Genomic DNA, 27,209 nt, shown 5'->3' on the forward strand with positions numbered 1-27,209 from the left:
ACTTCACGATTAATTTAAATCTAGCACTCCCCTTCCATTTTACTATTTTATATATATATTTTTTTTCTCTCTTTCATAAAGCCAGCTTATAGAAACCGTTTTACTCTAAATACTTCCTGGTAATTCTAGGTGCTGTAAGCTGTTCGTGCCTTTATTCCACCAGGGCGCGATCTTCTCACAAACTTGAAGACTGTCACTCCCCATTCACGTTTTACAACTTATTGTTAATGATAAAGAGACAGCTTTTTACACACAGTTTTAAACAAAGTACTGATATTATTCCTCTTCAACTGACCGCTTTGTTTTCTATGCAAAAACCACTTCGCCACAGAAGACTCGATATTATTGGCATAGCAAGTTCTGCTCTTCTCCTTTCAAAACTTACTAAAAGCTGTATTTAAAAGAACAGATTGGCCGGGGTAATTCACACCCTTCAATGCCAGCTTAATGTTTAGGTTAGTGGGAATCACAGAGGAATTAGGGATGGAAACTTCTTTGCTGGTGGTAGAAGCGGTCTGGTGAATTTTTAGAGAGAAGAGGCCGTCGATGTTTGAATGTAGAAAATTGTTCTGGCTGTAGCCTGCAGTATGGACTTGTTGGTGTGTGTAGCTCCCAGTGTTCTGACAGCGCGACGTTTTGGGGAAGCATGTGATTCAGCAGCTACCAGTGGGCTTCGTGCGGCGGAGATTTTGTGGCTGTTAGCGGAGTTGATAACAGAGGGTCGTTAAGAGAAGCCTGCATGCAGTAGGCAAAGGAGTAATGTTTGCCGGCGGGGGACGTGCGGCGATTAACTTGTGCGGTAGTGAAAAGGAGTTAAAAAGAAGGAAGTGTGCGGATGCGGAAAGAATGGAATAATTGTGGTAGGCTGCCGGCTGAGTAGTTTGGTGAATGTTTGGTGTGGGTCCGGCGTTGCCGATTGGATGGTGGGGCTGCAGTGTGAGTCAGATAAAAAAAAAAAAAAACATTAGTAGGATCCAATGGGACCAACTGGCATGTATAGAGGCGTGTAATGCAAAAGGGCTGTTTTTGGTAGCATCTCTCGCTTATGGCCATGCCCGCCTGAACACGCCTGATCTCATCTGATCTCGGAAGCCAATCAGGGTAGGGTCTGGTTAGTACTTGGATGGAAGACCACCTGGGAATACCAGGTGCTGTAAGCTTTTCTCACTTTTACTTTATACAGGGGGCGCTCCACTTCACGATTAATTTAAATCTATCACTCCCCTTCCATTTTACTATTTTATATATATATATATTTTTTTCTCTCATTCATAAAGGCAGCTTTTAGAAACCGTTTTACTCTAAATACTTCCTGGTAATTCTAGGTGCTGTAAGCTGTTCGTGCCTTTATTCCACCAGGGCGCGATCTTCTCACAAACTTGAAGACTGTCACTCCCCATTCACGTTTTACAACTTATTGTTAATGATAAAGAGACAGCTTTTTACACACAGTTTTAAACAAAGTACTGATATTATTCCTCTTCAACTGACCGCTTTGTTTTCTATGCAAAAACCACTTCGCCACAGAAGACTCGATTTTATTGGCATAGCAAGTTCTGCTCTTCTCCTTTCAAAACTTGCTAAAAGCTGTATTTAAAAGAACAGATTGGCCGGGGTAATTCACACCCTTCAATGCCAGCTTAATGTTTAGGTTAGTGGGAGTCACAGAGGAATTAGGGATGGAAACTTCTTTGCTGGTGGTAGAAGCGGTCTGGTGAATTTTTAGAGAGAAGAGGCCGTCGATGTTTGAATGTAGAAAATTGTTCTGGCTGCAGCCTGCAGTATAGACTTGTTGGTGTGTGTAGCTCCCAGTGTTCTGACAGCGTGACGTTTTGGGGAAGCATGTGATTCAGCAGCTACCAGTGGGTTTCGTGCGGCGGAGATTTTGTGGCTGTTAGCGGAGTTGATAACAGAGGGTCGTTAAGAGAAGCCTGCATGCAGTAGGCAAAGGAGTAATGTTTGCCGGCGGGGGACGTGCGGCGATTAACCTGTGCGGTAGTGAAAAGGAGTTAAAAAGAAGGAAGTGTGCGGATGCGGAAAGAATGGAATAATTGTGGTAGGCTGCCGGCTGAGTAGTTTGGTGAATGTTTGGTGTGGGTCCGGCGCTGCCGATTGGATGGTGGTGCTGCAGTGTGAGTCAGATAAAAAAAAAAAAACAGGAGTAGGATCCAATGGGACTAAGTGGCATGTATAGACGCGTGTAATGCAAAAGGGCTGTTTTTGATATCATCTCTCGCTTACGGACATACCACCCTGAACACGTCCTATCTTGTCTGATCTCGGAAGCTAAGCAGTGTAGGGTCTGGTTAGTACTTGGATGGGAGACCACCTGGGAGTTCCAGGTGCTGTAAGCTTTTCTCACTTTTACTTTATACAGGGGGCGCTCCACTTCACGATTAATTTAAATCTATCACTCCCCTTCCATTTTACTATTTTATATATATATATATATTTTTCTCTCATTCATAAAGGCAGCTTTTAGAAACCGTTTTACTCTAAATACTTCCTGGTAATTCTAGGTGCTGTAAGCTGTTCGTGCCTTTATTCCACCAGGGCGCGATCTTCTCACAAACTTGAAGACTGTCACTCCCCATTCACGTTTTACAACTTATTGTTAATGATAAATAGACAGCTTTTTACACACAGTTTTAAACAAAGTACTGATATTATTCCTCTTCAACTGACCGCTTTGTTTTCTATGCAAAAACCACTTCGCCACAGAAGACTCGATATTATTGGCATAGCAAGTTCTGCTCTTCTCCTTTCAAAACTTGCTAAAAGCTGTATTTAAAAGAACAGATTGGCCGGGGTAATTCACACCCTTCAATGCCAGCTTAATGTTTAGGTTAGTGGGAATCACAGAGGAATTAGGGATGGAAACTTCTTTGCTGGTGGTAGAAGCGGTCTGGTGAATTTTTAGAGAGAAGAGGCCGTCGATGTTTGAATGTAGAAAATTGTTCTGGCTGCAGCCTGCAGTATGGACTTGTTGGTGTGTGTAGCTCCCAGTGTTCTGACAGCGTGACGTTTTGGGGAAGCATGTGATTCAGCAGCTACCAGTGGGCTTCGTGCGGCGGAGATTTTGTGGCTGTTAGCGGAGTTGATAACAGAGGGTCGTTAAGAGAAGCCTGCATGCAGTAGGCAAAGGAGTAATGTTTGCCGGCGGGGGACATGCGGCGATTAACCTGTGCGGTAGTGAAAAGGAGTTAAAAAGAAGGAAGTGTGCGGATGCGGAAAGAATGGAATAATTGTGGTAGGCTGCCGGCTGAGTAGTTTGGTGAATGTTTGGTGTGGGTCCGGCGCTGCCGATTGGATGGTGGGGCTGCAGTGTGAGTCAGATAAAAAAAAAAAAAAAACCAGGAGTAGGATCCAATGGGACTAACTGGCATGTATAGACGCGTGTAATGCAAAAGGGCTGTTTTTGGTAGCATCTCTCGCTTACGGCCATACCACCCTGAACACGCCCGATCTCGTCTGATCTCGGAAGCCAAGCAGGGTAGGTTTTGGTTAGTACTTGGATGGGAGACCTCCTGGGAATACCAGGCGCTGTAAGCCTTTCTCACTTTTACTTTATACAGGGGGCGCTCCACTTCACGATTAATTTAAATCTATCACTCCCCTTCCATTTTACTATTTTATACATATATATTTTTTTTTTTCTCTCATTCATAAAGGCAGCTTTTAGAAACCGTTTTACTCTAAATACTTCCTGGTAATTCTAGGTGCTGTAAGCTGTTCGTGCCTTTATTCCACCAGGGCGCGATCTTCTCACAAACTTGAAGACTGTCACTCCCCATTCACGTTTTACAACTTATTGTTAATGATAAAGAGACAGCTTTTTACACACAGTTTTAAACAAAGTACTGATATTTTTCCTCTTCAACTGACCGCTTTGTTTTCTATGCACAAACCACTTCGCCACAGAATACTCGATATTATTGGCATAGCAAGTTCTGCTCTTCTCCTTTCAAAACTTGCTAAAAGCTGTATTTAAAAGAACAGATTGGCCGGGGTAATTCACACCCTTCAATGCCAGCTTAATGTTTAGGTTAGTGGGAATCACAGAGGAATTAGGGATGGAAACTTCTTTGCTGGTGGTAGAAGCGGTCTGGTGAATTTTTAGAGAGAAGAGGCCGTCGATGTTTGAATGTAGAAAATTGTTCTGGCTGCAGCCTGCAGTATGGACTTGTTGGTGTGTGTAGCTCCCAGTGTTCTGACAGCGTGACGTTTTGGGGAAGCATGTGATTCAGCAGCTACCAGTGGGCTTCGTGCGGCGGAGATTTTGTGGCTGTTAGCGGAGTTGATAACAGAGGGTCGTTAAGAGAAGCCTGCATGCAGTAGGCAAAGGAGTAATGTTTGCCGGCGGGGGACATGCGGCGATTAACCTGTGCGGTAGTGAAAAGGAGTTAAAAAGAAGGAAGTGTGCGGATGCGGAAAGAATGGAATAATTGTGGTAGGCTGCCGGCTGAGTAGTTTGGTGAATGTTTGGTGTGGGTCCGGCGCTGCCGATTGGATGGTGGGGCTGCAGTGTGAGTCAGATAAAAAAAAAAAAAAAACCAGGAGTAGGATCCAATGGGACTAACTGGCATGTATAGACGCGTGTAATGCAAAAGGGCTGTTTTTGGTAGCATCTCTCGCTTACGGCCATACCACCCTGAACACGCCCGATCTCGTCTGATCTCGGAAGCCAAGCAGGGTAGGTTTTGGTTAGTACTTGGATGGGAGACCTCCTGGGAATACCAGGCGCTGTAAGCCTTTCTCACTTTTACTTTATACAGGGGGCGCTCCACTTCACGATTAATTTAAATCTATCACTCCCCTTCCATTTTACTATTTTATATATATATATTTTTTTTTTTTCTCTCATTCATAAAGGCAGCTTTTAGAAACCGTTTTACTCTAAATACTTCCTGGTAATTCTAGGTGCTGTAAGCTGTTCGTGCCTTTATTCCACCAGGGCGCGATCTTCTCACAAACTTGAAGACTGTCACTCCCCATTCACGTTTTACAACTTATTGTTAATGATAAAGAGACAGCTTTTTACACACAGTTTTAAACAAAGTACTGATATTTTTCCTCTTCAACTGACCGCTTTGTTTTCTATGCACAAACCACTTCGCCACAGAATACTCGATATTATTGGCATAGCAAGTTCTGCTCTTCTCCTTTCAAAACTTGCTAAAAGCTGTATTTAAAAGAACAGATTGGCCGGGGTAATTCACACCCTTCAATGCCAGCTTAATGTTTAGGTTAGTGGGAATCACAGAGGAATTAGGGATGGAAACTTCTTTGCTGGTGGTAGAAGCGGTCTGGTGAATTTTTAGAGAGAAGAGGCCGTCGATGTTTGAATGTAGAAAATTGTTCTGGCTGCAGCCTGCAGTATGGACTTGTTGGTGTGTGTAGCTCCCAGTGTTCTGACAGTGCGACGTTTTGGGGAAGCATGTGATTCAGCAGCTACCAGTGGGCTTCGTGCGGCGGAGATTTTGTGGCTGTTAGCGGAGTTGATAACAGAGGGTCGTTAAGAGAAGCCTACATGCAGTATACAAAGGAGTAATGTTTGCCGGCGGGGGACGTGCGGCGATTAACCTGTGCGGTAGTGAAAAGGAGTTAAAAAGAAGGAAGTGTGCGGATGCGGAAAGAATGGAATAATTGTGGTAGGCTGCCGGCTGAGTAGTTTGGTGAATGTTTGGTGTGGGTCCGGCGCTGCCGATTGGATGGTGGGGCTGCAGTGTGAGTCAGGTAAAAAAAAAAAAAAACAGGAGTAGGATCCAATGGGACTAACTGGCATGTATAGACGCGTGTAATGCAAAAGGGCTGTTTTTGGTAGCATCTCTCGCTTACGGCCATACCACCCTGAACAGGCCCGATCTCGTCTGATCTCGGAAGCTAAGCAGGTTAGGGTCTGGTTAGTACTTGGATGGGAGTCCACCTGGGAATACCAGGTGCTGTAAGCTTTTCTCACTTTTACTTTATACAGGGGGCGCTCCACTTCACGATTAATTTAAATCTATCACTCCCCTTCCATTTTACTATTTTATATATATATATTTTTTTTTTCTCTCATTCATAAAGGCAGCTTTTAGAAACCGTTTTACTCTAAATACTTCCTGGTAATTCTAGGTGCTGTAAGCTGTTCGTGCCTTTATTCCACCAGGGCGCGATCTTCTCACAAACTTGAAGACTGTCACTCCCCATTCACGTTTTACAACTTATTGTTAATGATAAAGAGACAGCTTTTTACATACAGTTTTAAACAAAGTACTGATATTATTCCTCTTCAACTGACCGCTTTGTTTTCTATGCAAAAACCACTTCGCCACAGAAGACTCGATATTATTGGCATAGCAAGTTCTGCTCTTCTCCTTTCAAAACTTGCTAAAAGCTGTATTTAAAAGAACAGATTGGCCGGGGTAATTCACACCCTTCAATGCCAGCTTAATGTTTAGGTTAGTGGGAATCACAGAGGAATTAGGGATGGAAACTTCTTTGCTGGTGGTAGAAGCGGTCTGCTGAATTTTTAGAGAGAAGAGGCCGTCGATGTTTGAATGTAGAAAATTGTTCTGGCTGCAGCCTGTAGTATGGACTTGTTGGTGTGTGTAGCTCCCAGTGTTCTGACAGCGCGACGTTTTGGGGAAGCATGTGATTCAGCAGCTACCAGTGGGCTTCGTGCGGCGGAGATTTTGTGGCTGTTAGCGGAGTTGATAACAGAGGGTTGTTAAGAGAAGCCTGCATGCAGTAGGCAAAGGCGTAATGTTTGCCGGCGGGGGACGTGCGGCGATTAACCTGTGCGGTAGTGAAAAGGAGTTAAAAAGAAGGAAGTGTGCGGATGCGGAAAGAATGGAATAATTGTGGTAGGCTGCCGGCTGAGTAGTTTGGTGAATGTTTGGTGTGGGTCCGGCGCTGCCGATTGGATGGTGGGGCTGCAGTGTGAGTCAGATAAAAAAAAAAAAAGAACATTAGTAGGATCCAATGGGACCAACTGGCATGTATAGAGGCGTGTAATGCAAAAGGGCTGTTTTTGGTAGCATCTCTCGCTTACGGCCATACCACCCTGAACACGCCCGATCTCATCTGATCTCGGAAGCCAAGCAAGGTAGGGTCTGGTTAGTACTTGGATGGGAGACCTCCTGGGCATACCAGGTGCTGTAAGCTTTTCTCACTTTTACTTTATACAGGGGGCGCTCCACTTCACGATTAATATAAATCTAGCACTCCCCTTCCATTTTACTATTTTATATATATATTTTTTTTCTCTCTTTCATAAAGCCAGCTTTTAGAAACCGTTTTACTCTAAATACTTCCTGGTAATTCTAGGTGCTGTAAGCTGTTCGTGCCTTTATTCCACCAGGGCGCGATCTTCTCACAAACTTGAAGACTGTCACTCCCCATTCACGTTTTACAACTTATTGTTAATGATAAAGAGACAGCTTTTTACACACAGTTTTAAACAAAGTACTGATATTATTCCTCTTCAACTGACCGCTTTGTTTTCTATGCAAAAACCACTTCGCCACAGAAGACTCGATATTATTGGCATAGCAAGTTCTGCTCTTCTCCTTTCAAAACTTGCTAAAAGCTGTATTTAAAAGAACAGATTGGCCAGGGTAATTCACACCCTTCAATGCCAGCTTAATGTTTAGGTTAGTGGGAATCACAGAGGAATTAGGGATGGAAACTTCTTTGCTGGTGGTAGAAGCGGTCTGGTGAATTTTTAGAGAGAAGAGGCCGTCGATGTTTGAATGTAGAAAATTGTTCTGGCTGCAGCCTGCAGTATGGACTTGTTGGTGTGTGTAGCTCCCAGTGTTCTGAAAGCGCGACGTTTTGGGGAAGCATGTGATTCAGCAGCTACCAGTGGGCTTCGTGCGGCGGAGATTTTGTGGCTGTTAGCGGAGTTGATAACAGAGGGTCGTTAAGAGAAGCCTGCATGCAGTAGGCAAAGGAGTAATGTTTGCCGGCGGGGGACGTGCGGCGATTAACCTGTGCGGTAGTGAAAAGGAGTTAAAAAGAAGGAAGTGTGCGGATGCGGAAAGAATGGAATAATTGTGGTAGGCTGCCGGCTGAGTAGTTTGGTGAATGTTTGGTGTGGGTCCGGCGCTGCCGATTGGATGGTGGGGCTGCAGTGTGAGTCAGGTAAAAAAAAAAAAAGAACATTAGTAGGATCCAATGGGACCAACTGGCATGTATAGAGGCGTGTAATGCAAAAGGGCTGTTTTTGGTAGCATCTCTCGCTTACGGCCATACCACCCTGAACACGCCCGATCTCGTCTGATCTCGGAAGCCAAGCAGGTTAGGGTTTGGTTCGTACTTGGATGGGAGACCTCCTGGGAATACCAGGTGCTGTAAGCTTTTCTCACTTTTACTTTATACAGGGGGCGCTCCACTTCACGATTAATTTAAATCTATCACTCCCCTTCCATTTTACTATTTTATATATATATATATATATATTTTTCTCTCATTCATAAAGGCAGCTTTTACACACCGTTTTACTCTAAATACTTCCTGGTAATTCTAGGTGCTGTAAGCTGTTCGTGCCTTTATTCCACCAGGGCACGATCTTCTCACAAACTTGAAAACTGTCACTCCCCATTCACGTTTTACAACTTATTGTTAATGATAAAGAGACAGCTTTTTACACACAGTTTTAAACAAAGTACTGATATTATTCCTCTTCAACTGACCGCTTTGTTTTCTATGCAAAAACCACTTCGCCACAGAAGACTCGATATTATTGGCATAGCAAGTTCTGCTCTTCTCCTTTCAAAACTTGCTAAAAGCTGTATTTAAAAGAACAGATTGGCCGGGGTAATTCACACCCTTCAATGCCAGCTTAATGTTTAGGTTAGTGGGAATCACAGAGGAATTAGGGATGGAAACTTCTTTGCTGGTGGTAGAAGCGGTCTGGTGAACTTTTAGAGAGAAGAGGCCGTCGATGTTTGAATGTAGAAAATTGTTCTGGCTGCAGCCTGCAGTATGGACTTGTTGGTGTGTGTAGCTCCCAGTGTTCTGACAGCGCGACGTTTTGGGGAAGCATGTGATTCAGCAGCTACCAGTGGGCTTCGTGCGGCGGAGATTTTGTGGCTGTTAGCGGAGTTGATAACAGAGGGTCGTTAAGAGAAGCCTGCATGCAGTAGGCAAAGGAGTAATGTTTGCTGGCGGGGGACGTGCGGCGATTAACCTGTGCGGAAGTGAAAAGGAGTTAAAGAGAAGGAAGTGTGCGGATGCGGAAAGAATGGAATAATTGTGGTAGGCTGCCGGCTGAGTAGTTTGGTGAATGTTTGGTGTGGGTCCGGCGTTGCCGATTGGATGGTGGGGCTGCAGTGTGAGTCAGATAAAAAAAAAAAAAAAAAACCAGGAGTAGGATCCAATGGGACCAACTGGCATGTATAGAGGCGTGTAATGCAAAAGGGCTGTTTTTGGTAGCGTCTCTCGCTTATGGCCATACCACCCTGAACACGCCCGATCTCGTCTGATCTTGGAAGCTAAGCAGGGTAGGGTCTGGTTAGTACTTGGATGGGAGACCACCTGGGAATACCAGGTGCTGTAAGCTTTTCTCACTTTTACTTTATACAGGGGGCGCTCCACTTCACGATTAATTTAAATCTATCACTCCCCTTCCATTTTACTATTTTATATATATATTTTTTTTTTCTCTCTTTCATAAAGGCAGCTTTTACACACCGTTTTACTCTAAATACTGCCTGGTAATTCTAGGTGCTGTAAGCTCTTCGTGCCTTTATTCCACCAGGGCGCGATCTTCTCACAAACTTGAAGACTGTCACTCCCCATTCACGTTTTACAACTTATTGTTAATGATAAAGAGACAGCTTTTTACACACAGTTTTAAACAAAGTACTGATATTATTCCTCTTCAACTGACCGCTTTGTTTTCTATGCAAAAACCACTTCGCCACAGAAGACTCGATATTATTGGCATAGCAAGTTCTGCTCTTCTCCTTTCAAAACTTGCTAAAAGCTGTATTTAAAAGAACAGATTGGCCGGGGTAATTCACACCCTTCAATGCCAGCTTAATGTTTAGGTTAGTGGGAATCACAGAGGAATTAGGGATGGAAACTTCTTTGCTGGTGGTAGAAGCGGTCTGGTGAATTTTTAGAGAGAAGAGGCCGTCGATGTTTGAATGTAGAAAATTGTTCTAGCTGCAGCCTGCAGTATGGACTTGTTGGTGTGTGTAGCTCCCAGTGTTCTGACAGCGCGACGTTTTGGGGAAGCATGTGATTCAGCAGCTACCAGTGGGCTTCGTGCGGCGGAGATTTTGTGGCTGTTAGCGGAGTTGATAACAGAGGGTCGTTAAGAGAAGCCTGCATGCAGTAGGCAAAGGAGTAATGTTTGCCGGCGGGGGACGTGCAGCGATTAACCTGTGCGGTAGTGAAAAGGAGTTAAAAAGAAGGAAGTGTGCGGATGCGGAAAGAATGGAATAATTGTGGTAGGCTGCCGGCTGAGTAGTTTGGTGAATGTTTGGTGTGGGTCCGGCGCTGCCGATTGGATGGTGGGGCTGCAGTGTGAGTCAGATAAAAAAAAAAAAAAGAACATTAGTAGGATCCAATGGGACCAACTGGCATGTATAGAGGCGTGTAATGCAAAAGGGCTGTTTTTGATAGCATCTCTCGCTTACGGCCATACCACCCTGAACACGCCCGATCTCGTCTGATCTCGGAAGCCAAGCAGGGTAGGGTCTGGTTAGTACTTGGATGTGAGACCACCTGGGAATACCAGGTGCTGTAAGCTTTTCTCACTTTTACTTTATACAGGGGGCGCTCCACTTCACGATTAATTTAAATCTATCACTCCCCTTCCATTTTACTATTTTATATATATATATTTTTTTTTTCTCTCATTCATAAAGGCAGCTTTTAGAAACTGTTTTACTCTAAATACTTCCTGGTAATTCTAGGTGCTGTAAGCTGTTCGTGCCTTTATTCCACCAGGGCGCGATCTTCTCACAAACTTGAAGACTGTCACTCCCCATTCACGTTTTACAACTTATTGTTAATGATAAAGAGACAGCTTTTTACACACAGTTTTAAACAAAGTACTGATATTATTCCTCTTCAACTGACCGCTTTGTTTTCTATGCAAAAACCACTTTGCCACAGAAGACTCGATATTATTGGCATAGCAAGTTCTGCTCTTCTCCTTTCAAAACTTGCTAAAAGCTGTATTTAAAAGAACAGATTGGCCGGGGTAATTCACACCCTTCAATGCCAGCTTAATGTTTAGGTTAGTGGGAATCACAGAGGAATTAGGGATGGAAACTTCTTTGCTGGTGGTAGAAGCGGTCTGGTGAACTTTTAGAGAGAAGAGGCCGTCGATGTTTGAATGTAGAAAATTGTTCTGGCTGCAGCCTGCAGTATGGACTTGTTGGTGTGTGTAGCTCCCAGTGTTCTGACAGCGCGACGTTTTGGGGAAGCATGTGATTCAGCAGCTACCAGTGGGCTTCGTGCAGCGGAGATTTTGTGGCTGTTAGCGGAGTTGATAACAGAGGGTCGTTAAGAGAAGCCTGCATGCAGTAGGCAAAGGAGTAATGTTTGCCGGCGGGGGACGTGCGGCGATTAACCTGTGCGGTAGTGAAAAGGAGTTAAAAAGAAGGAAGTGTGCGGATGCGGAAAGAATGGAATAATTGTGGTAGGCTGCCGGCTGAGTAGTTTGGTGAATGTTTGGTGTGGGTCCGGCGCTGCCGATTGGATGGTGGAGCTGCAGTGTGAGTCAGATAAAAAAAAAAAAAAGAACATTAGTAGGATCCAATGGGACCAACTGGCATGTATAGAGGCGTGTAATGCAAAAGGGCTGTTTTTGGTAGCATCTCTCGCTTACGGCCATACCACCCTGAACACGCCCGATCTCATCTGATCTCGGAAGCCAAGCAAGGTAGGGTCTGGTTAGTACTTGGATGGGAGACCTCCTGGGCATACCAGGTGCTGTAAGCTTTTCTCACTTTTACTTTATACAGGGGGCGCTCCACTTCACGATTAATATAAATCTAGCACTCCCCTTTCATTTTACTATTTTATATATATATTTTTTTTCTCTCTTTCATAAAGCCAGCTTTTAGAAACCGTTTTACTCTAAATACTTCCTGGTAATTCTAGGTGCTGTAAGCTGTTCGTGCCTTTATTCCACCAGGGCGCGATCTTCTCACAAACTTGAAGACTGTCACTCCCCATTCACGTTTTACAACTTATTGTTAATGATAAAGAGACAGCTTTTTACACACAGTTTTAAACAAAGTACTGATATTATTCCTCTTCAACTGACCGCTTTGTTTTCTATGCAAAAACCACTTTGCCACAGAAGACTCGATATTATTGGCATAGCAAGTTCTGCTCTTCTCCTTTCAAAACTTGCTAAAAGCTGTATTTAAAAGAACAGATTGGCCGGGGTAATTCACACCCTTCAATGCCAGCTTAATGTTTAGGTTAGTGGGAATCACAGAGGAATTAGGGATGGAAACTTCTTTGCTGGTGGTAGAAGCGGTCTGGTGAATTTTTAGAGAGAAGAGGCCGTCGATGTTTGAATGTAGAAAATTGTTCTGGCTGCAGCCTGCAGTATGGACTTGTTGGTGTGTGTAGCTCCCAGTGTTCTGACAGCGCGACGTTTTGGGGAAGCATGTGATTCAGCAGCTACCAGTGGGCTTCGTGCAGCGGAGATTTTGTGGCTGTTAGCGGAGTTGATAACAGAGGGTCGTTAAGAGAAGCCTGCATGCAGTAGGCAAAGGAGTAATGTTTGCCGGCGGAGGACGTGCGGCGATTAACCTGTGCGGTAGTGAAAAGGAGTTAAAAAGAAGGAAGTGTGCGGATGCGGAAAGAATGGAATAATTGTGGTAGGCTGCCGGCTGAGTAGTTTGGTGAATGTTTGGTGTGGGTCCGGCGCTGCCGATTGGATGGTGGAGCTGCAGTGTGAGTCAGATAAAAAAAAAAAAAGAACATTAGTAGGATCCAATGGGACCAACTGGCATGTATAGAGGCGTGTAATGCAAAAGGGCTGTTTTTGGTAGCATCTCTCGCTTACGGCCATACCACCCTGAACACGCCCGATCTCATCTGATCTCGGAAGCCAAGCAAGGTAGGGTTTGGTTAGTACTTGGATGGGAGACCTCCTGGGCATACCAGGTGCTGTAAGCTTTTCTCACTTTTACTTTATACAGGGGGCGCTCCACTTCACGATTAATATAAATCTAGCACTCCCCTTCCATTTTACTATTTTATATATATATTTTTTTTTCTCTCTTTCATAAAGCCAGCTTTTAGAAACCGTTTTACTCTAAATACTGCCTGGTAATTCTAGGTGCTGTAAGCTCTTCGTGCCTTTATTCCACCAGGGCGCGATCTTCTCACAAACTTGAAGACTGTCACTCCCCATTCACGTTTTACAACTTATTGTTAATGATAAAGAGACAGCTTTTTACACACAGTTTTAAACAAAGTACTGATATTATTCCTCTTCAACTGACCGCTTTGTTTTCTATGCAAAAACCACTTCGCCACAGAAGACTCGATATTATTGGCATAGCAAGTTCTGCTCTTCTCCTTTCAAAACTTGCTAAAAGCTGTATTTAAAAGAACAGATTGGCCGGGGTAATTCACACCCTTCAATGCCAGCTTAATGTTTAGGTTAGTGGGAATCACAGAGGAATTAGGGATGGAAACTTCTTTGCTGGTGGTAGAAGCGGTCTGGTGAATTTTTAGAGAGAAGAGGCCGTCGATGTTTGAATGTAGAAAATTGTTCTAGCTGCAGCCTGCAGTATGGACTTGTTGGTGTGTGTAGCTCCCAGTGTTCTGACAGCGCGACGTTTTGGGGAAGCATGTGATTCAGCAGCTACCAGTGGGCTTCGTGCGGCGGAGATTTTGTGGCTGTTAGCGGAGTTGATAACAGAGGGTCGTTAAGAGAAGCCTGCATGCAGTAGGCAAAGGAGTAATGTTTGCCGGCGGGGGACGTGCGGCGATTAACCTGTGCGGTAGTGAAAAGGAGTTAAAAAGAAGGAAGTGTGCGGATGCGGAAAGAATAGAATAATTGTGGTAGGCTGCCGGCTGAGTAGTTTGGTGAATGTTTGGTGTGGGTCCGGCGCTGCCGATTGGATGGTGGGGCTGCAGTGTGAGTCAGATAAAAAAAAAAAAAAGAACATTAGTAGGATCCAATGGGACCAACTGGCATGTATAGAGGCGTGTAATGCAAAAGGGCTGTTTTTGGTAGCATCTCTCGCTTACGGCCATACCACCCTGAACACGCCCGATCTCGTCTGATCTCAGAAGCCAAGCAGGGTAGGGTCTGGTTAGTACTTGGATGGGAGACCTCCTGGGCATACCAGGTGCTGTAAGCTTTTCTCACTTTTACTTTATACAGGGGGCGCTCCACTTCACGATTAATTTAAAACTAGCACTCCCCTTCCATTTTACTATTTTAAATATATATTTTTTTCTCTCTTTCATAAAGCCAGCTTTTAGAAACCGTTTTACTCTAAATACTTCCTGGTAATTCTATGTGCTGTAAGCTGTTCGTGCCTTTATTCCACCAGGGCGCGATCTTCTCACAAACTTGAAGACTGTCACTCCCCATTCACGTTTTACAACTTATTGTTAATGATAAAGAGACAGCTTTTTACACACAGTTTTAAACAAAGTACTGATATTATTCCTCTTCAACTGACCGCTTTGTTTTCTATGCAAAAACCACTTCGCCACAGAAGACTCGATATTATTGGCATAGCAAGGTCTGCTCTTCTCCTCCTTTCAAAACTTGCTAAAAGCTGTATTTAAAAGAACAGATTGGCCGGGGTAATTCACACCCTTCAATGCCAGCTTAATGTTTAGGTTAGTGGGAATCACAGAGGAATTAGGGATGGAAACTTCTTTGCTGGTGGTAGAAGCGGTCTGGTGAATTTTTAGAGAGAAGAGGCCGTCGATGTTTGAATGTAGAAAATTGTTCTGGCTGCAGCCTGCAGTATGGACTTGTTGGTGTGTGTAGCTCCCAGTGTTCTGACAGCGCGACGTTTTGGGGAAGCATGTGATTCAGCAGCTACCAGTGGGCTTCGTGCGGCGGAGATTTTGTGGCTGTTAGCGGAGTTGATAACAGAGGGTCGTTAAGAGAAGCCTGCATGCAGTAGGCAAAGGAGTAATGTTTGCCGGCGGGGGACGTGCGGCGATTAACCTGTGCGGTAGTGAAAAGGAGTTAAAAAGAAGGAAGTGTGCGGATGCGGAAAGAATGGAATAATTGTGGTAGGCTGCCGGCTGAGTAGTTTGGTAAATGTTTGGTGTGGGTCCGGCGCTGCCGATTGGATGGTGGGGCTGCAGTGTGAGTCAGATAAAAAAAAAAAAAAGAACATTAGTAGGATCCAATGGGACCAACTGGCATGTATAGAGGCGTGTAATGCAAAAGGGCTGTTTTTGGTAGCATCTCTCGCTTACGGCCATACCACCCTGAACACGCCCGATCTCGTCTGATCTCGGAAGCTAAGCAGGGTAGGGTCTGGTTAGTACTTGGATGGGAGACCTCCTGGGCATACCAGGTGCTGTAAGCTTTTCTCACTTTTACTTTATACAGGGGGCGCTCCACTTCACGATTAATTTAAATCTAGCACTCCCCTTCCATTTTACTATTTTATATATATATATTTTTTCTCTCTTTCATAAAGCCAGCTTTTAGAAACCGTTTTACTCTAAATACTTCCTGGTAATTCTAGGTGCTGTAAGCTTTTCTCACTTTTACTTTATACAGGGGGCGCTCCACTTCACGATTAATATAAATCTAGCACTCCCCTTTCATTTTACTATTTTATATATATATTTTTTTTCTCTCTTTCATAAAGCCAGCTTTTAGAAACCGTTTTACTCTAAATACTTCCTGGTAATTCTAGGTGCTGTAAGCTGTTCGTGCCTTTATTCCACCAGGGCGCGATCTTCTCACAAACTTGAAGACTGTCACTCCCCATTCACGTTTTACAACTTATTGTTAATGATAAAGAGACAGCTTTTTATACACAGTTTTAAACAAAGTACTGATATTATTCCTCTTCAACTGACCGCTTTGTTTTCTATGCAAAAACCACTTTGCCACAGAAGACTCGATATTATTGGCATAGCAAGTACTGCTCTTCTCCTTTCAAAACTTGCTAAAAGCTGTATTTAAAAGAACAGATTGGCCGGGGTAATTCACACCCTTCAATGCCAGCTTAATGTTTAGGTTAGTGGGAATCACAGAGGAATTAGGGATGGAAACTTCTTTGCTGGTGGTAGAAGCGGTCTGGTGAATTTTTAGAGAGAAGAGGCCGTCGATGTTTGAATGTAGAAAATTGTTCTGGCTGCAGCCTGCAGTATGGACTTGTTGGTGTGTGTAGCTCCCAGTGTTCTGACAGCGCGACGTTTTGGGGAAGCATGTGATTCAGCAGCTACCAGTGGGCTTCGTGCAGCGGAGATTTTGTGGCTGTTAGCGGAGTTGATAACAGAGGGTCGTTAAGAGAAGCCTGCATGCAGTAGGCAAAGGAGTAATGTTTGCCGGCGGGGGACGTGCGGCGATTAACCTGTGCGGTAGTGAAAAGGAGTTAAAAAGAAGGAAGTGTGCGGATGCGGAAAGAATGGAATAATTGTGGTAGGCTGCCGGCTGAGTAGTTTGGTGAATGTTTGGTGTGGGTCCGGCGCTGCCGATTGGATGGTGGAGCTGCAGTGTGAGTCAGATAAAAAAAAAAAAAGAACATTAGTAGGATCCAATGGGACCAACTGGCATGTATAGAGGCGTGTAATGCAAAAGGGCTGTTTTTGGTAGCATCTCTCGCTTACGGCCATACCACCCTGAACACGCCCGATCTCATCTGATCTCGGAAGCCAAGCAAGGTAGGGTTTGGTTAGTACTTGGATGGGAGACCTCCTGGGCATACCAGGTGCTGTAAGCTTTTCTCACTTTTACTTTATACAGGGGGCGCTCCACTTCACGATTAATATAAATCTAGCACTCCCCTTCCATTTTACTATTTTATATATATATTTTTTTTCTCTCTTTCATAAAGCCAGCTTTTAGAAACCGTTTTACTCTAAATACTGCCTGGTAATTCTAGGTGCTGTAAGCTCTTCGTGCCTTTATTCCACCAGGGCGCGATCTTCTCACAAACTTGAAGACTGTCACTCCCCATTCACGTTTTACAACTTATTGTTAATGATAAAGAGACAGCTTTTTACACACAGTTTTAAACAAAGTACTGATATTATTCCTCTTCAACTGACCGCTTTGTTTTCTATGCAAAAACCACTTCGCCACAGAAGACTCGATATTATTGGCATAGCAAGTTCTGCTCTTCTCCTTTCAAAACTTGCTAAAAGCTGTATTTAAAAGAACAGATTGGCCGGGGTAATTCACACCCTTCAATGCCAGCTTAATGTTTAGGTTAGTGGGAATCACAGAGGAATTAGGGATGGAAACTTCTTTGCTGGTGGTAGAAGCGGTCTGGTGAATTTTTAGAGAGAAGAGGCCGTCGATGTTTGAATGTAGAAAATTGTTCTGGCTGCAGCCTGCAGTATGGACTTGTTGGTGTGTGTAGCTCCCAGTGTTCTGACAGCGCGACGTTTTGGAGGAGCATGTGATTCAGCAGCTAACAGTGGGCTTCGTGCGGCGGAGATTTTGTGGCTGTTAGCGGAGTTGATAACAGAGGGTCGTTAAGAGAAGCCTGCATGCAGTAGGCAAAGGAGTAATGTTTGCCGGCGGGGGACGTGCGGCGATTAACCTGTGCGGTAGTGAAAAGGAGTTAAAAAGAAGGAAGTGTGCGGATGCGGAAAGAATGGAATAATTGTGGTAGGCTGCCGGCTGAGTAGTTTGGTGAATGTTTGGTGTGGGTGCGGCGCTGCCGATTGGATGGTGGTGCTGCAGTGTGAGTCAGATAAAAAAAAAAAAAGAACATTAGTAGGATCCAATGGGACCAACTGGCATGTATAGAGGCGTGTAATGCAAAAGGGCTGTTTTTGGTAGCATCTCTCGCTTATGGCCATACCACCCTGAACACGCCCGATCTCGTCTGATCTCGGAAGCCAAGCAGGGTAGGTTCTGGTTAGTACTTGGATGTGAGACCACCTGGGAATACCAGGTGCTGTAAGCTTTTCTCACTTTTACTTTATACAGGGGGCGCTCCACTTCACGATTAATTTAAATCTATCACTCCCCTTCCATTTTACTATTTTATATATATATTTTTATTTTCTCTCTTTCATAAAGGCAGCTTTTACACACCGTTTTACTCTAAATACTGCCTGGTAATTCTAGGTGCTGTAAGCTCTTCGTGCCTTTATTCCACCAGGGCGCGATCTTCTCACAAACTTGAAGACTGTCACTCCCCATTCACGTTTTACAACTTATTGTTAATGATAAAGAGACAGCTTTTTACACACAGTTTTAAACAAAGTACTGATATTATTCCTCTTCAACTGACCGCTTTGTTTTCTATGCAAAAACCACTTCGCCACAGAAGACTCGATATTATTGGCATAGCAAGTTCTGCTCTTCTCCTTTCAAAACTTGCTAAAAGCTGTATTTAAAAGAACAGATTGGCCGGGGTAATTCACACCCTTCAATGCCAGCTTAATGTTTAGGTTAGTGGGAATCACAGAGGAATTAGGGATGGAAACTTCTTTGCTGGTGGTAGAAGCGGTCTGGTGAATTTTTAGAGAGAAGAGGCCGTCGATGTTTGAATGTAGAAAATTGTTCTGGCTGCAGCCTGCAGTATGGACTTGTTGGTGTGTGTAGCTCCCAGTGTTCTGACAGCGCGACGTTTTGGAGAAGCATGTGATTCAGCAGCTAACAGTGGGCTTCGTGCGGCAGAGATTTTGTGGCTGTTAGCGGAGTTGATAACAGAGGGTCGTTAAGAGAAGCCTGCATGCAGTAGGCAAAGGAGTAATGTTTGCCGGCGGGGGACGTGCGGCGATTAACCTGTGCGGTAGTGAAAAGGAGTTAAAAAGAAGGAAGTGTGCGGATGCGGAAAGAATGGAATAATTGTGGTAGGCTGCCGGCTGAGTAGTTTGGTGAATGTTTGGTGTGGGTGCGGCGCTGCCGATTGGATGGTGGTGCTGCAGTGTGAGTCAGATAAAAAAAAAAAAAAACAGGAGTAGGATCCAATGGGACTAACTGGCATGTATAGACGCGTGTAATGCAAAAGGGCTGTTTTTGGTAGCATCTCTCGCTTACGGCCATACCACCCTGAACACGCCCGATCTCGTCTGATCTCGGAAGCTAAGCAGGGTAGGGTCTGGTTAGTACTTGGATGGGAGACCTCCTGGGCATACCAGGTGCTGTAAGCTTTTCTCACTTTTACTTTATACAGGGGGCGCTCCACTTCACGATTAATTTAAATCTAGCACTCCCCTTCCATTTTACTATTTTATATATATATTTTTTTCTCTCTTTCATAAAGCCAGCTTTTAGAAACCGTTTTACTCTAAATACTTCCTGGTAATTCTAGGTGCTGTAAGCTGTTCGTGCCTTTATTCCACCAGGGCGCGATCTTCTCACAAACTTGAAGACTGTCACTCCCCATTCACGTTTTACAACTTATTGTTAATGATAAAGAGACAGCTTTTTACACACAGTTTTAAACAAAGTACTGATATTATTCCTCTTCAACTGACCGCTTTGTTTTCTATGCAAAAACCACTTCGCCACAGAAGACTCGATATTATTGGCATAGCAAGGTCTGCTCTTCTCCTCCTTTCAAAACTTGCTAAAAGCTGTATTTAAAAGAACAGATTGGCCGGGGTAATTCACACCCTTCAATGCCAGCTTAATGTTTAGGTTAGTGGGAATCACAGAGGAATTAGGGATGGAAACTTCTTTGCTGGTGGTAGAAGCGGTCTGGTGAATTTTTAGAGAGAAGAGGCCGTCGATGTTTGAATGTAGAAAATTGTTCTGGCTGCAGCCTGCAGTATGGACTTGTTGGTGTGTGTAGCTCCCAGTGTTCTGACAGCGCGACGTTTTGGGGAAGCATGTGATTCAGCAGCTACCAGTGGGCTTCGTGCGGCGGAGATTTTGTGGCTGTTAGCGGAGTTGATAACAGAGGGTCGTTAAGAGAAGCCTGCATGCAGTAGGCAAAGGAGTAATGTTTGCCGGCGGGGGACGTGCGGCGATTAACCTGTGCGGTAGTGAAAAGGAGTTAAAAAGAAGGAAGTGTGCGGATGCGGAAAGAATGGAATAATTGTGGTAGGCTGCCGGCTGAGTAGTTTGGTAAATGTTTGGTGTGGGTCCGGCGCTGCCGATTGGATGGTGGGGCTGCAGTGTGAGTCAGATAAAAAAAAAAAAAAGAACATTAGTAGGATCCAATGGGACCAACTGGCATGTATAGAGGCGTGTAATGCAAAAGGGCTGTTTTTGGTAGCATCTCTCGCTTATGGCCATACCACCCTGAACACGCCCGATCTCGTCTGATCTCGGAAGCTAAGCAGGGTAGGGTGTGGTTAGTACTTGGATGGGAGACCTCCTGGGAATACCAGGTGCTGTAAGCTTTTCTCACTTTTACTTTATACAGGGGGCGCTCCACTTCACGATTAATTTAAATCTATCACTCCCCTTCCATTTTACTATTTTATATATATATATATTTTTTTCTCTCATTCATAAAGGCAGCTTTTAGAAACTGTTTTACTCTAAATACTTCCTGGTAATTCTAGGTGCTATAAGCTGTTCGTGCCTTTATTCCACCAGGGCGCGATCTTCTCACAAACTTGAAGACTGTCACTCCCCATTCACGTTTTACAACTTATTGTTAATGATAAAGAGACAGCTTTTTACACACAGTTTTAAACAAAGTACTGATATTATTCCTCTTCAACTGACCGCTTTGTTTTCTATGCAAAAACCACTTCGCCACAGAAGACTCGATATTATTGGCATAGCAAGTTCTGCTCTTCTCCTTTCAAAACTTGCTAAAAGCTGTATTTAAAAGAACAGATTGGCCGGGGTAATTCACACCCTTCAATGCCAGCTTAATGTTTAGGTTAGTGGGAATCACAGAGGAATTAGGGATGGAAACTTCTTTGCTGGTGGTAGAAGCGGTCTGGTGAATTTTTAGAGAGAAGAGGCCGTCGATGTTTGAATGTAGAAAATTGTTCTGGCTGCAGCCTGCAGTATGGACTTGTTGGTGTGTGTAGCTCCCAGTGTTCTGACAGCGCGACGTTTTGGGGAAGCATGTTATTCAGCAGCTACCAGTGGGCTTCGTGCGGCGGAGATTTTGTGGCTGTTAGCGGAGTTGATAACAGAGAGTCGTTAAGAGAAGCCTGCATGCGGTAGGCAAAGGAGTAATGTTTGCCGGCGGGGGACGTGCGGCGATTAACCTGTGCGGTAGTGAAAAGGAGTTAAAAAGAAGGAAGTGTGCGGATGCGGAAAGAATGGAATAATTGTGGTAGGCTGCCGGCTGAGTAGTTTGGTAAATGTTTGGTGTGGGTCCGGCGCTGCCGATTGGATGGTGGGGCTGCAGTGTGAGTCAGATAAAAAAAAAAAAAAGAACATTAGTAGGATCCAATGGGACCAACTGGCATGTATAGAGGCGTGTAATGCAAAAGGGCTGTTTTTGGTAGCATCTCTCGCTTATGGCCATACCACCCTGAACACGCCCGATCTCGTCTGATCTCGGAAGCTAAGCAGGGTAGGGTGTGGTTAGTACTTGGATGGGAGACCTCCTGGGAATACCAGGTGCTGTAAGCTTTTCTCACTTTTACTTTATACAGGGGGCGCTCCACTTCACGATTAATTTAAATCTATCACTCCCCTTCCATTTTACTATTTTATATATATATATTTTTTTTTCTCTCATTCATAAAGGCAGCTTTTAGAAACTGTTTTACTCTAAATACTTCCTGGTAATTCTAGGTGCTATAAGCTGTTCGTGCCTTTATTCCACCAGGGCGCGATCTTCTCACAAACTTGAAGATTGTCACTCCCCATTCACGTTTTACAACTTATTGTTAATGATAAAGAGACAGCTTTTTACACACAGTTTTAAACAAAGTACTGATATTATTCCTCTTCAACTGACCGCTTTGTTTTCTATGCAAAAACCACTTCGCCACAGAAGACTCGATATTATTGGCATAGCAAGTTCTGCTCTTCTCCTTTCAAAACTTGCTAAAAGCTGTATTTAAAAGAACAGATTGGCCGGGGTAATTCACACCCTTCAATGCCAGCTTAATGTTTAGGTTAGTGGGAATCACAGAGGAATTAGGGATGGAAACTTCTTTGCTGGTGGTAGAAGCGGTCTGGTGAATTTTTAGAGAGAAGAGGCCGTCGATGTTTGAATGTAGAAAATTGTTCTGGCTGCAGCCTGCAGTATGGACTTGTTGGTGTGTGTAGCTCCCAGTGTTCTGACAGCGCGACGTTTTGGAGAAGCATGTGATTCAGCAGCTAACAGTGGGCTTCGTGCGGCAGAGATTTTGTGGCTGTTAGCGGAGTTGATAACAGAGGGTCGTTAAGAGAAGCCTGCATGCAGTAGGCAAAGGAGTAATGTTTGCCGGCGGGGGACGTGCGGCGATTAACCTGTGCGGTAGTGAAAAGGAGTTAAAAAGAAGGAAGTGTGCAGATGCGGAAAGAATGGAATAATTGTGGTAGGCTGCCGGCTGAGTAGTTTGGTGAATGTTTGGTGTGGGTGCGGCGCTGCCGATTGGATGGTGGTGCTGCAGTGTGAGTCAGATAAAAAAAAAAAAAAACAGGAGTAGGATCCAATGGGACTAACTGGCATGTATAGACGCGTGTAATGCAAAAGGGCTGTTTTTGGTAGCATCTCTCGCTTACGGCCATACCACCCTGAACACGCCCGATCTCGTCTGATCTCGGAAGCTAAGCAGGGTAGGGTCTGGTTAGTACTTGGATGGGAGACCTCCTGGGCATACCAGGTGCTGTAAGCTTTTCTCACTTTTACTTTATACAGGGGGCGCTCCACTTCACGATTAATTTAAATCTAGCACTCCCCTTCCATTTTACTATTTTATATATATATTTTTTTCTCTCTTTCATAAAGCCAGCTTTTAGAAACCGTTTTACTCTAAATACTTCCTGGTAATTCTAGGTGCTGTAAGCTGTTCGTGCCTTTATTCCACCAGGGCGCGATCTTCTCACAAACTTGAAGACTGTCACTCCCCATTCACGTTTTACAACTTATTGTTAATGATAAAGAGACAGCTTTTTACACACAGTTTTAAACAAAGTACTGATATTATTCCTCTTCAACTGACCGCTTTGTTTTCTATGCAAAAACCACTTCGCCACAGAAGACTCGATATTATTGGCATAGCAAGGTCTGCTCTTCTCCTCCTTTCAAAACTTGCTAAAAGCTGTATTTAAAAGAACAGATTGGCCGGGGTAATTCACACCCTTCAATGCCAGCTTAATGTTTAGGTTAGTGGGAATCACAGAGGAATTAGGGATGGAAACTTCTTTGCTGGTGGTAGAAGCGGTCTGGTGAATTTTTAGAGAGAAGAGGCCGTCGATGTTTGAATGTAGAAAATTGTTCTGGCTGCAGCCTGCAGTATGGACTTGTTGGTGTGTGTAGCTCCCAGTGTTCTGACAGCGCGACGTTTTGGGGAAGCATGTGATTCAGCAGCTACCAGTGGGCTTCGTGCGGCGGAGATTTTGTGGCTGTTAGCGGAGTTGATAACAGAGGGTCGTTAAGAGAAGCCTGCATGCAGTAGGCAAAGGAGTAATGTTTGCCGGCGGGGGACGTGCGGCGATTAACCTGTGCGGTAGTGAAAAGGAGTTAAAAAGAAGGAAGTGTGCGGATGCGGAAAGAATGGAATAATTGTGGTAGGCTGCCGGCTGAGTAGTTTGGTAAATGTTTGGTGTGGGTCCGGCGCTGCCGATTGGATGGTGGGGCTGCAGTGTGAGTCAGATAAAAAAAAAAAAAAGAACATTAGTAGGATCCAATGGGACCAACTGGCATGTATAGAGGCGTGTAATGCAAAAGGGCTGTTTTTGGTAGCATCTCTCGCTTATGGCCATACCACCCTGAACACGCCCGATCTCGTCTGATCTCGGAAGCTAAGCAGGGTAGGGTGTGGTTAGTACTTGGATGGGAGACCTCCTGGGAATACCAGGTGCTGTAAGCTTTTCTCACTTTTACTTTATACAGGGGGCGCTCCACTTCACGATTAATTTAAATCTATCACTCCCCTTCCATTTTACTATTTTATATATATATATATTTTTTTCTCTCATTCATAAAGGCAGCTTTTAGAAACTGTTTTACTCTAAATACTTCCTGGTAATTCTAGGTGCTATAAGCTGTTCGTGCCTTTATTCCACCAGGGCGCGATCTTCTCACAAACTTGAAGACTGTCACTCCCCATTCACGTTTTACAACTTATTGTTAATGATAAAGAGACAGCTTTTTACACACAGTTTTAAACAAAGTACTGATATTATTCCTCTTCAACTGACCGCTTTGTTTTCTATGCAAAAACCACTTTGCCACAGAAGACTCGATATTATTGGCATAGCAAGTTCTGCTCTTCTCCTTTCAAAACTTGCTAAAAGCTGTATTTAAAAGAACAGATTGGCCGGGGTAATTCACACCCTTCAATGCCAGCTTAATGTTTAGGTTAGTGGGAATCACAGAGGAATTAGGGATGGAAACTTCTTTGCTGGTGGTAGAAGCGGTCTGGTGAATTTTTAGAGAGAAGAGGCCGTCGATGTTTGAATGTAGAAAATTGTTCTGGCTGCAGCCTGCAGTATGGACTTGTTGGTGTGTGTAGCTCCCAGTGTTCTGACAGCGCGACGTTTTGGGGAAGCATGTGATTCAGCAGCTACAAGTGGGCTTCGTGCAGCGGAGATTTTGTGGCTGTTAGCGGAGTTGATAACAGAGGGTCGTTAAGAGAAGCCTGCATGCAGTAGGCAAAGGAGTAATGTTTGCCGGCGGGGGACGTGCGGCGATTAACCTGTGCGGTAGTGAAAAGGAGTTAAAAAGAAGGAAGTGTGCGGATGCGGAAAGAATGGAATAATTGTGGTAGGCTGCCGGCTGAGTAGTTTGGTGAATGTTTGGTGTGGGTCCGGCGCTGCCGATTGGATGGTGGGGCTGCAGTGTGAGTCAGATAAAAAAAATAAAAAACCAGGAGTTGGATCCAATGGGACTAACTGGCATGTATAGACGCGTGTAATGCAAAAGGGCTGTTTTTGGTAGCATCTCTCGCTTACGGCCATACCACCCTGAACACGCCAGATCTCATCTGATCTCGGAAGCTAAGTGGGGTAGGGTCTGGTTAGTACTTGGATGGGAGACTGCCTGGGAATACCACGTGCTGTAAGCCTTTCTCACTTTTACTTTATACAAGGGGCGCTCCACTTCACGATTAATTTAAATCTATCACTCCCCTTCCATTTTACTATTTTATATAGATATATTTTTTTTCTCTCATTCATAAAGGCAGCTTTTAGAAACCGTTTTACTCTAAATACTTCCTGGTAATTCTAGGTGCTGTAAGCTGTTCGTGCCTTTATTCCACCAGGGCGCGATCTTCTCACAAACTTGAAGACTGTCACTCCCCATTCACGTTTTACAACTTATTGTTAATGATAAAGAGACAGCTTTTTACACACAGTTTTAAACAAAGTACTGATATAATTCCTCTTCAACTCACCACTTTGTTTTCTATGCAAAAACCACTTCGCCACAGAAGACTCGATATTATTGGCATATTATCTGCTCTTCTCCTCCTTTCAAAACTTGCTAAAAGCTGTATTTAAAAGAGCAGGTTGGCCGGGGTAATTCACACCCTTCAATGCCAGATTAATGTTTAGGTTAGTGGGAATCACAGAAGAATTAGGGATGGAAACTTCTTTGCTGGTGGTAGAAGCGGTCTGGTGAATTTTTAGAGAGAAGAGGCCGTCGATGTTTGAATGTAGAAAATTGTTCTGGCTGCAGCCTGCAGTATGGACTTGTTGGCGTGTATAGCTCCCAGTGTTCTGACAGCGCGACGTTTTGGGGAAGCATGTGATTCAGCAGCTACCAGTGGGCTTCGTGCGGCGGAGATTTTGTGACTGTTAGCGGAGTTGATAACAGAGGGTCTTTAAGAGAAGCCTGCATGCGGTAGGCAAATGAGTAATGTTTGCCGGCGGGGGACGTGCGGCGATTAACCTGTGCGGTAGTGAAAAGGAGTTAAAAATAAGGAAGTGTGCGGATGCGGAAAGAATGGAATAATTGTGGTAGGCTGCCGGCTGAGTAGTTTGGTGAATGTTTGGTGTGGGTCCGGCGCTGCCGATTGGATGGTGGGGCTGCAGTGTGAGTCAGATAAAAAAAATAAAAAACAGGAGTAGGATCCAATGGGACTAACTGGCATGTATAGAGGCGTGTAATGCAAAAGGGCTGTTTTTGTTCACAGCTCTCGTTTATGGCCATACCACCCTGAACACGCCCGATCTCGTCTGATCTCGGAAGCTAAGCGGGGTAGGGTCTGGTTAGTACTTGGATGGGAGACTGCCTGGGAATACCACGTGCTGTAAGCTTTTCTCACTTTTACTTTATACAGGGGGCACTCCACCTCACGATTAATTTAAATCTATCACTCCCCTTCCATTTTACTATTTTATATATTTCTTTTTTCTCTCATTCATAAAGGCAGCTTTTACACACGTTTTACTCTAAATACTGCCTGGTAATTCTAGGTGCTGTAAGCTGTTCGTGCCTTTATTCCACCAGGGCACGATCTTCTCACAAACTTGAAGACTGTCACTCCCAATTCACGTTTTACAACTTATTGTTAATAATAAAGAGACAGCTTTTTACACACAGTTTTAAACAAAGTACTGATATAATTCCTCTTCAACTCACCGCTTTGTTTTCTATGCAAAAACCACTTCGCCACAGAAGACTTGATATTTTTGGCATAGCAAGGTCTGCTCTTCTCCTCCTTTCAAAACTTGCTAAAAGCTGTATTTAAAAGAGCAGGTTGGCCGGGGTAATTCACACCCTTCAATGCCAGCTTAATGTTTAGGTTAGTGGGAATCACAGAGGAATTAGGGATGGAAACTTCTTTGCTGATGGTAGAAGCGGTCTGGTGAATTTTTAGAGAGAAGAGGCCGTCGATGTTTCAATGTAGAAAATTGTTCTGGCTGCAGCCTGCAGTATGGACTTGTTGGCGTGTGTAGCTCCCAGTGTTCTGACAGCGTAACGTTTTGGGGAAGCATGTGATTCAACAGCTACCAGTGGGCTTCGTGCGGCAGAGATTTTGTGGCTGTTAGCGGAGTT

The 27,209-nt window shown here is 44.3% G+C and overlaps 20 non-coding genes and 2 pseudogenes across 20 annotated transcripts; all 22 read left to right on the plus strand.

Moving 5' to 3' along the window:
* The first annotated feature begins 1,041 nt into the window (after nucleotides 1-1,041).
* LOC125731701 (5S ribosomal RNA) lies at nucleotides 1,042-1,160 on the plus strand (annotated as a pseudogene).
* A 1,075-nt stretch (nucleotides 1,161-2,235) lies between these two features.
* Nucleotides 2,236-2,354, plus strand: LOC125731960 (5S ribosomal RNA; annotated as a pseudogene).
* Nucleotides 2,355-3,433: 1,079 nt separating this feature from the next.
* LOC125735566 (5S ribosomal RNA) lies at nucleotides 3,434-3,552 on the plus strand. The gene has a single exon (XR_007394860.1). It is a non-coding gene; the product is annotated as a 5S ribosomal RNA (ribosomal RNA).
* A 1,081-nt stretch (nucleotides 3,553-4,633) lies between these two features.
* LOC125735567 (5S ribosomal RNA) lies at nucleotides 4,634-4,752 on the plus strand. Its single transcript, XR_007394861.1, has one exon. It is a non-coding gene; the product is annotated as a 5S ribosomal RNA (ribosomal RNA).
* A 1,080-nt stretch (nucleotides 4,753-5,832) lies between these two features.
* On the plus strand, nucleotides 5,833-5,951 carry LOC125737095 (5S ribosomal RNA). Its single transcript, XR_007396362.1, has one exon. It is a non-coding gene; the product is annotated as a 5S ribosomal RNA (ribosomal RNA).
* Nucleotides 5,952-7,030: 1,079 nt separating this feature from the next.
* LOC125735932 (5S ribosomal RNA) lies at nucleotides 7,031-7,149 on the plus strand. The gene has a single exon (XR_007395217.1). It is a non-coding gene; the product is annotated as a 5S ribosomal RNA (ribosomal RNA).
* A 1,075-nt stretch (nucleotides 7,150-8,224) lies between these two features.
* LOC125737056 (5S ribosomal RNA) lies at nucleotides 8,225-8,343 on the plus strand. The gene has a single exon (XR_007396322.1). It is a non-coding gene; the product is annotated as a 5S ribosomal RNA (ribosomal RNA).
* Nucleotides 8,344-9,428: 1,085 nt separating this feature from the next.
* On the plus strand, nucleotides 9,429-9,547 carry LOC125734098 (5S ribosomal RNA). Its single transcript, XR_007393423.1, has one exon. It is a non-coding gene; the product is annotated as a 5S ribosomal RNA (ribosomal RNA).
* A 1,078-nt stretch (nucleotides 9,548-10,625) lies between these two features.
* LOC125735632 (5S ribosomal RNA) lies at nucleotides 10,626-10,744 on the plus strand. The gene has a single exon (XR_007394926.1). It is a non-coding gene; the product is annotated as a 5S ribosomal RNA (ribosomal RNA).
* A 1,080-nt stretch (nucleotides 10,745-11,824) lies between these two features.
* Nucleotides 11,825-11,943, plus strand: LOC125735933 (5S ribosomal RNA). The gene has a single exon (XR_007395218.1). It is a non-coding gene; the product is annotated as a 5S ribosomal RNA (ribosomal RNA).
* Nucleotides 11,944-13,018: 1,075 nt separating this feature from the next.
* Nucleotides 13,019-13,137, plus strand: LOC125736661 (5S ribosomal RNA). Its single transcript, XR_007395936.1, has one exon. It is a non-coding gene; the product is annotated as a 5S ribosomal RNA (ribosomal RNA).
* A 1,077-nt stretch (nucleotides 13,138-14,214) lies between these two features.
* On the plus strand, nucleotides 14,215-14,333 carry LOC125736585 (5S ribosomal RNA). The gene has a single exon (XR_007395861.1). It is a non-coding gene; the product is annotated as a 5S ribosomal RNA (ribosomal RNA).
* Nucleotides 14,334-15,411: 1,078 nt separating this feature from the next.
* On the plus strand, nucleotides 15,412-15,530 carry LOC125733838 (5S ribosomal RNA). Its single transcript, XR_007393173.1, has one exon. It is a non-coding gene; the product is annotated as a 5S ribosomal RNA (ribosomal RNA).
* A 1,249-nt stretch (nucleotides 15,531-16,779) lies between these two features.
* On the plus strand, nucleotides 16,780-16,898 carry LOC125736662 (5S ribosomal RNA). Its single transcript, XR_007395937.1, has one exon. It is a non-coding gene; the product is annotated as a 5S ribosomal RNA (ribosomal RNA).
* Nucleotides 16,899-17,973: 1,075 nt separating this feature from the next.
* Nucleotides 17,974-18,092, plus strand: LOC125729641 (5S ribosomal RNA). Its single transcript, XR_007390063.1, has one exon. It is a non-coding gene; the product is annotated as a 5S ribosomal RNA (ribosomal RNA).
* A 1,076-nt stretch (nucleotides 18,093-19,168) lies between these two features.
* Nucleotides 19,169-19,287, plus strand: LOC125733839 (5S ribosomal RNA). Its single transcript, XR_007393174.1, has one exon. It is a non-coding gene; the product is annotated as a 5S ribosomal RNA (ribosomal RNA).
* Nucleotides 19,288-20,365: 1,078 nt separating this feature from the next.
* LOC125734816 (5S ribosomal RNA) lies at nucleotides 20,366-20,484 on the plus strand. Its single transcript, XR_007394119.1, has one exon. It is a non-coding gene; the product is annotated as a 5S ribosomal RNA (ribosomal RNA).
* Nucleotides 20,485-21,563: 1,079 nt separating this feature from the next.
* Nucleotides 21,564-21,682, plus strand: LOC125734817 (5S ribosomal RNA). The gene has a single exon (XR_007394120.1). It is a non-coding gene; the product is annotated as a 5S ribosomal RNA (ribosomal RNA).
* Nucleotides 21,683-22,759: 1,077 nt separating this feature from the next.
* Nucleotides 22,760-22,878, plus strand: LOC125733840 (5S ribosomal RNA). The gene has a single exon (XR_007393175.1). It is a non-coding gene; the product is annotated as a 5S ribosomal RNA (ribosomal RNA).
* A 1,078-nt stretch (nucleotides 22,879-23,956) lies between these two features.
* Nucleotides 23,957-24,075, plus strand: LOC125734818 (5S ribosomal RNA). The gene has a single exon (XR_007394121.1). It is a non-coding gene; the product is annotated as a 5S ribosomal RNA (ribosomal RNA).
* A 1,078-nt stretch (nucleotides 24,076-25,153) lies between these two features.
* Nucleotides 25,154-25,272, plus strand: LOC125731064 (5S ribosomal RNA). Its single transcript, XR_007391353.1, has one exon. It is a non-coding gene; the product is annotated as a 5S ribosomal RNA (ribosomal RNA).
* Nucleotides 25,273-26,348: 1,076 nt separating this feature from the next.
* On the plus strand, nucleotides 26,349-26,467 carry LOC125728650 (5S ribosomal RNA). Its single transcript, XR_007389234.1, has one exon. It is a non-coding gene; the product is annotated as a 5S ribosomal RNA (ribosomal RNA).
* The last annotated feature ends 742 nt before the right edge of the window (nucleotides 26,468-27,209 follow it).

Source organism: Brienomyrus brachyistius, chromosome 2 (assembly GCF_023856365.1).
Source record: "Brienomyrus brachyistius isolate T26 chromosome 2, BBRACH_0.4, whole genome shotgun sequence".
In the NCBI taxonomy this organism is placed as follows: domain Eukaryota; kingdom Metazoa; phylum Chordata; class Actinopteri; order Osteoglossiformes; family Mormyridae; genus Brienomyrus; species Brienomyrus brachyistius.